The sequence below is a fragment of the Nannospalax galili genome, unplaced genomic scaffold (assembly GCF_000622305.1).
Source record: "Nannospalax galili isolate Female #2095 unplaced genomic scaffold, S.galili_v1.0 scaffold185, whole genome shotgun sequence".
Lineage (NCBI taxonomy): Eukaryota > Metazoa > Chordata > Mammalia > Rodentia > Spalacidae > Nannospalax > Nannospalax galili.
In genome coordinates, this window is record NW_008355474.1 from 2,173,601 (window position 1) to 2,181,112 (window position 7,512).

General features: G+C 45.8%; 1 protein-coding gene across 2 annotated transcripts in view; it reads right to left on the reverse strand.

Annotated features, from left to right (window-relative positions):
* Positions 1-7,238, reverse strand: part of Abhd2 (abhydrolase domain containing 2) — a 115,320-nt gene extending 108,082 nt beyond the window's left edge. Inside the window, exon 1 of one of the 2 annotated variants that reach the window (XM_008852837.3) lies at positions 7,095-7,238. The gene's annotated coding sequence lies outside the window, so the exon portion shown is untranslated. The remainder of the gene's footprint in view (positions 1-7,094) is intronic. The other variant, XM_008852836.3, reaches the window with a different exon arrangement.
* Between the last annotated feature and the right edge of the window lie 274 nt (positions 7,239-7,512).

Consider the following 7,512-nt stretch of genomic DNA (forward strand, 5'->3'; position numbering starts at 1 on the left):
AGGCCTTTAAAATATTTTCAATTATCAGGGGCTGCAGAGATGGCCCAGTGGTTAAGAGCACTGACTGCTCTTGCGAGGACACAGGTTCAGTTCCCAGCATCCATATAGCTAACAACCACCCATAACTCCAGTTCCAGGGGCTCCAACACCCTCTCTGGCCTCTGTGGTCACCACATGACATGGGTGCACATACATATATGCAGGCAATACACTCATACACGTAAAATAAAAATAAGTGAAGTAGATATTCCCAATTATCATTCACATGAAATCAAAAAGTCTGAGTGTTCTTCATCTAATGAGAACTCAAAGAACCTCAAGAATAGATCCTGGGCCCTAAACTGGTAAATCGTTAATACAAAGCCAAGGCAATGGTGCTAGAATAGTGCAAACAGGGCCAGGGACCTGAAGAGAAGTCATAGACATTTCAGAAAAATCTGAGCCATCACCTGACATGCTACATCATTAATTTAATAGGTTTACATACATGCTTCAAAAAAGATTAATGTGTAAACATCACCAAAGTGCTTTGCTTCAGTCTCTTTCCATCCTTCATTCCTTAAGAAATATAAGAAGATACTTCACACATGAACAAATTCAGACCCCAAGGAGTCAAAGAACAATTTCTCCTACTAGTTCCTGTCACTGTAACATGCTACAACTACGTATCAACATAGCATGGTCTCTACCACCCAAGACCCTGGACCTACAAGCCCACCAAACGGTACCAGTGTGGAATAAGCTGAACTGAATGGATGGCCTGATTTCCCAGCACCAGGGTAGAACTGTTTAAAGAAACTGGAATGTGAAGCCACTTCTTGAATATAATCTTCTGGCAGAAATGTAAGCCCTCCCAAATGCCTTGATTCAATAGCCATCAACAGAATTCTTTGACCAAGCTATATATGTCCTGAGTAAAAGGTGCTCTGTATTCTAAGACACTGACTTTCTAACATGCTAACATATTTATGCTAACATACTTATTTGTAAATAAAATGGAAATGATGAACAATGCTATAGGTTAGTTTCCTTATTTGAAAAACCTCAAAATTTTGGTAATCTTATGTTGAACTTCCTGATTTTTTTTTCACTGACCTCACTGATATGACTAAGTAAAACCACACACAAATACATAACACAACTGGGATACTTTTGGAAGCTTCGGTCTTTTTAAATCAGAGATTGGATAGGCAAAATATAACTAATAACACCACCTCTTTCACCCCACACAACTGAGGTACACTGAAGACACAGATGCCCAGCAGTGAGCAAAGGCCAGGAAGTGATGACTCAAAACTAGCCTCTCTGACTAATAAATTGAACATTCAATTCAGTTTCAAGGTGACTCTAAACCAGACTCCTCAGAGGTAAATAAAAACAAGATGAAGGCTGAGGCACATTCAAAGAAAAAATAAAAACCCACAGGCAAAATCAGGGAACCACAGAAGAGTAAAAGATCATGTTAAAATCAGTGTGGTTATTTAAAACACAAGTTTAGTCAAGGGAAACTCAAATATGAAGAACCAGGAAACTCTCCTTAGACCAGTGAAAGCCTTTGTTAGCAAAGCAGGCTCACCAGAACTTGGAAGTGGCAAATGATTTGGAAATCCTAGGAAACACTTCTATAATCATACCTACATTTGGAAAGGATAGAAGTGCCAGACCTGGTTTTTCCTGAGGTAAAGCACTTAATAATGCACCCAAAGAGGAAGTCCTATGGGGAAGGGCAGGGCTCCTCTCTGCTGCCCAAAGGCAAGAACAAGGGGGGTGGGCTGTGGTGCAGAACACAGGGTCAGACACATTTCCAGCACAGGTCAAGAGCTGGAAATCCACACTGGGAGGCCAAGAAACACTTCTGGACGCCAAAGAGAACACAGCGAACCAGCCCTGGTGATGCTAGCACAGTCTGACCAGAGATCACAGTGGGGGCCCAAAGGTCCATGGATCCCTCATTCGCCATTGTCTCAGCTCTCCTCCACGGAGTAACCTGGAGAAGCCTTCTACCTCTCTAGGCCTTTTCTCAGGTTTAGGGTCACAGTACAAAGAGAAGAAAAACATGTGTCCAAACTGCCACAAAATGCTTAAGATCTCCACACAAAGCTGCTGCCTAAACAAGAGTTTCTTAGCATCAGAAACACAGAGCTCTAAAACAGACGGCCTTCGTAAAGAGTGCTGTGAGCACTCCTTTCATTCTGCCAAGAAATATTAATGGGAAAAACAACGTTTCAAAGAGCACGTTACCACCTGTGTAAAAAGGGTGGGGTGCATGGAATATTTATAATGTATTTGAGGCTAGATATATAAACCAGATGAGGAGTGCACAGCTAACCTCTGAAGGGTAAAGAAATTAGTAACGCTGTTTGTACCTGAGGAGTGAAAAAAGGTGGTAGGATCGGGGTGGACAGAGATGTATTTACTTTCTGATATTTGAACCTTTCAAATATTTTCTCTCATCATATAAATGTGTTACCAATTTTTTCCCCCCAAGACAGTCTCGCATTGTAGCCCAGGCTGGCCTGGAACTTACTATGTAGTTCAGCCTGACTTTGGACTGATGGCAATCTTTCTGCCTCAGCCTCCCAAACACTGAGATGACAGGTCTGAGCTACCACACTTGGCCTTGCATTATCCATTAAAAAAAACTTGAATGAAGTGCATTAAATTTTTAATATTTAAGTAGAAATAATTTAAAAACAAGTAGTCTTTTTGTAACAAAGCAAACATACTTGGTCTGGTTAACAGTGCTGCTGGCACACACCAGATAATGAATTCGTTGAACCATCTCTTGGAGGTGCAACTTGATTGCTAGAACGCTGGCCTAGCATGCAGGAGGCAATGGGTTCAGTCCCCAAGCACCACATAAGCTGGTGTGCTAGCACCAAGGCCCGTAATGCCAGTGCTCTTCCACAGGTGAAAGCAAGAGGATAATGAGTTCAAGGTCATCCTTCACCTCAACCAGCTTCTGGCCAACCTGTCTCAAAATAACAAGAAACTTCCACTTAAAGACAATAAGGGAAAAGTCAGAAACCAGGCAAACCAAGAGTATCAGTGTTCCACTTCTCTAATCAACTCTTCACCCGTGTGAAAGATCAGAGAATGGGCCTACTGGGCTCAGAGCGCATACTACAAGGGTAACAGCAGGGTTCTTCATCTGTCCACAGCAGCTATTTTATAAACAAAAAATGTTTAATTCTGAAACATGATGCTCTGGAACCAAGACAACAAAAATATAAAACTACCCATAAGGAAGAGGATGTGGTAGCTGGTGATGCATATCATCTAGCACTTGGGAAGTAGAGGCAGGGAGATTCAGAGTTCAAGGACATTGTTGGCTATACAGTAGGCTCAAGGCCAGCCTGGACTATAGGAGGCCCTGTCTCCAAAAAGAAAAAAAAAAAAAGTTCTGGAAAGTAACTTCATTGATATGCTATCAATGAGGGGGAAAAAAAGCATAAGGGGGGCTGGAGAGATGGCTCAGTGGTTAAGAACACTGGTTGTTCTTGCAGAAGACCCGGGTTTGAATCCCAGCATCCACATATCAGCTAACAACTGTCTGTTAAGTCCAGACCCAGGGACAGCTTCTTCTGTCCTCCGCGGGCATTGCACGACACGGGTGCACTTACCTACATGCAGGCAATATAAGCATACACATAAAATAAAAATAATAAAAAAATGTTTTAAAAAAGCATAAGGGTTTAAATTGGCCTTAATCACTGGGTATGATGGCCGCATGCCTGAAATCCCAACACTCAGCAGGCTAAGGCAGGAGGACTGGAATTTGGAGCCTTATATTGAGAACCTGTCTCAAAACAAAGAAAAGATCTGAATCACGCACAGGCCAAAATGCTGGAGCAGGAAAGGCTGCTGTAAAATCCTAACACGGACCACATCAGGAGGTCCCCTACACTCCCAGTGTCTATTCCTAGGATACCTTAGCCAAGATGAAACAGGAAGGCTTACAGCACCTCAGGCCCCATGTCATCAACACTCTTCAAGTGGTCAAGGAGGGTTCAAAACCCTCATCCAATAAAAATCGTCGTATTGTAGGTTATGGTCATGGCAGAAATTCTGCCAGATGGAATTCCATTATGTTGGCAATGCCCATCTGCTAGGGGTTTTCATACAACCAAATTTTAAGCAAAAAATTTAAAAATTAACAAAATAAGAGAGACTTCCCCTGTCTCCCACAGGACTACCAGACTATGCTGTGCTTTGGGCAGGAGCTGTGAGCCAGGGCAGTGGGAACCTCTATACTGTATAGGGTCTGCCAGAGATTACCAGGAGAAAGTGTGAGTGAGGGAAGGGGAGAAACAGTGAATAGGAAGTCATCTTTCAGTCAGAATGCCACAGGGAAGGAGCAAGACCACAAAGAAAAGAAAACTATTATTCTAAAATGGCTGAGTGCTGGAAGAGGCAAACAAAAACCCCAAACTCAGAATCCAGAATCCTAGGTTCCTATCAGAGAAGCATTTATCACCTTTGGTTCAATTTAGAGAAGGGAAAACCACACCAGAGTGGATTTCTGCAACAAACCAAACAAAATAAAACAACAAACACAAAAAAGGTGACAGGCATCGTTCATTTATAGGGAACTGCCAGCAAACTGACCATCTGGCAAACTGACCATGCTTCATGATATGTGAATTCAACGCCCTTTTGGAACCTAATGGACTTCGAAGGCATTAAAGAGCTAGTGGAAATAAAAGGGAAAGCAAAGAGGGATGAACGAAACTTCTCCCCACAAAACAAAAGGGGAAAGACCACTCCACTGCATTTGCCATCTGGTTTATGCCAGGCTCTAGAACAGAGCAGGAAAAATGTAGACAAGGTGAACAAGTGGACACCAGCAAGAATCAGTCACACACTCGTCTCTGCCAGGCCACACCAGCGCTGCTGCTCCCCTACTCAAATGACTAAGGAACTTGCTTAACCATACTTGACATCCGATCCCTGAACTTCCCAAAAGCACTTAATTCAGTGGCTCATGAAATCTTAATCTAAAAATGTTCATCCATTTATAAGGAAGCTGAATCATACTGACAAGTGGGGAGGAAGGCTGGGCGGAGGGAAGGCGTATATGGAAGGACATCATGTAGACTGGGATCCAGAGGACTCTGTCTACCACTTTGAGAGGTTCCCTTTCACTCCCTGTAAAGATGATGAAAATGACTGGCAGTGTAATCACAAGGCAGCAGCTAACAGAGGGACTAAATTATCTGATTCAATAAAAGGAAAAATAGAGAAGAAAAAAATGCACCATGACGCAGGAACCCATGTAAAAATAAAATCTGGAATATGTTTAAGGATGGAAAATACTGGGTGGTAGATGTGAAGGAAAGCTACATTAAAAGGCAACAGAACATTCTCTTTGGCAATCTGCCATGGTTACTATGGGCCAGGCACTGTTCTAAACATTCCGAATAGCATGCGCTTCCCCCAAACCATTTTCTAACCGAAGTACCATTATCATCCCTTGTCTTACCAAGAGGAAACAGGCACAGAGAGGTCAGGCAACTTGCCCAAAGTTACACAGCCAGGAAGTAGCCGGACTAAGATTCAAACCCAGGCACTTAGATGCCAAAGTCTGTGCTTCTATTCTCTCTGGGCTCCTCTAGAACTTAAACAGAAAAGGAGAATGAAGCTATGAGTAAAATTCAAGTCATCCCCTGGCTAGATCTAGGATCAAGAGATCAACTCTTTGTCATGGCTTTGTGGTGACCAGTCAGCCTTGTGACCATCTCAGGCCTCAGTTTCCTCATCTATACATTAAGGGGAATGAATGAGATGGGCTCCAAATTTTTAGCTTTTAAAACACCACAAGCTCACATTGACAATTAGCAGTAGGGACTGAATTGCTTTCTGGCTGGCTACTCAAAGCTTAATCCATCCTCAAACAGGCAAGCTGGCTTATAATTATTTTCCTCCTTCCTGACCTTCAGAAGATTCAGTCCTTTCTATTCATGCACATGATAGAAGGTAATGCAGAGGGGAAATGCACTCTGCTTAATGTGGTTGTAACCAAATGGCCCTTGAAAAGCTCTGGGCACAAATCATGTTGACTCTGCCAAACCTGCAATCTCCTCAGAGCCTGTTCTTGGAACCTGCCTTTGGACCAGGTGAAACTGATGGGTTGGAGATACCAAAATAGAGGGACCAGAAAGAGTAACCCCTATGGAGGGTGCAGTAAGGCAAATGATTTATCTTTTCATATATTCCATTCTCTTTGCACACACACACGCACCAGAGCTAAAAGCTCAAAAATCATTATGGATGAATTCAACACCCCCTTGAAACCTAGTGGATTCCTGTAAGTATCCTCAACCTAGGCATTAAATGTCATCCAGAGTGCACTGGTGGATGGAGAAAAGGGCCTTAAAGGCAGAGCATACAGTCAGTCCTATTCTTCCTGAGCATCCCAGACAGGTGGCTGTCATCCAGCTTCTGCCTAGACTCTTCCAAGGTCGAGGCTCCAGCTGCCCGACCTGGCAGGCAGCCTCAGGCACTGCTGGACAGATCTCACTGTGGGGAAAGCCCAGGAAGAGCCTAGTACAGCTGCCCGGAGAGCTCAATAAAGTGCGCCTCCAAGTAGGTCAAAAACTGCTTCCCTAGAACTTGAACCCATCGGTCCTAGGTAAGCCCCGGTACCCCAAAACACAGAGGCCCATCGAATATCCGTGCCTGCAGTCAGACTCTTTCAGGTTTGCAGGATCCTTCTTCCCCAACCTCGGCCCAGCAAATTCCTCCCCAGCCCCCCAAAAGCCCAAGAGTGAGCATCGATGGGAGATAGGTAGGGGATGGCAGCCAGGAGGCCTCGGTCGGCGTGGTCCCCAACCTCGGTTCTTCGACCTGGAGAGGACAAAGGACCTTCAGGAAGGCGTATCCCACCCGTGGTCAGGGTTGTCCCGACACTAGGCAAGCTGGCCCTGGGGACCCCCGAAATGCCAGCTGACAGTACCCCCAACAACCATCCTCGAGGGTCCGGAGCGCGCAGGCAGAGGCGCGATGGGCCGAGCCACGCTGGTCTCGGGGTTCTGGCCCGGACGCCCTCAGTTCGCGATCTCCACTCGGAGGAGCTCGCTCGGCAGTGGCTTTACCTGCGCGGTGGACTCTGGCGGTCCAACTGGCCCCGAGTCTGGTTCCCGCAGCTCCGCGGCTGCCGGCTGCGCTCATGGAAATACAGCCGGAACCCCTGGCCAGCGCAGCTCCCGCCGCTACCGGCCACGCCCAGGCAACCGCCGCCACGCCCCTGACGACCGCCTCTGCCACGCCCCCACCCGGGGGGTACCAGACTCCTCATTGGATAGCTCAGCCGCTGTTCTGCTGCTCGGCGCGCTCCCGGAGCCTGATTGGCAGCCCATTGGTCGATGGGGCTGCTCCTCAGCGTGGAGGCCGGGGGGTGGGGGGCTGGGGGGGATTCCTAGCCGATCACTCTTCTACAATTGGTTCCTTTTGACGTCTTTGGCCAATAGGTCAAGACGCCGTTGGGTAAGGCCCGCCCCAAGGGGGCGGAGT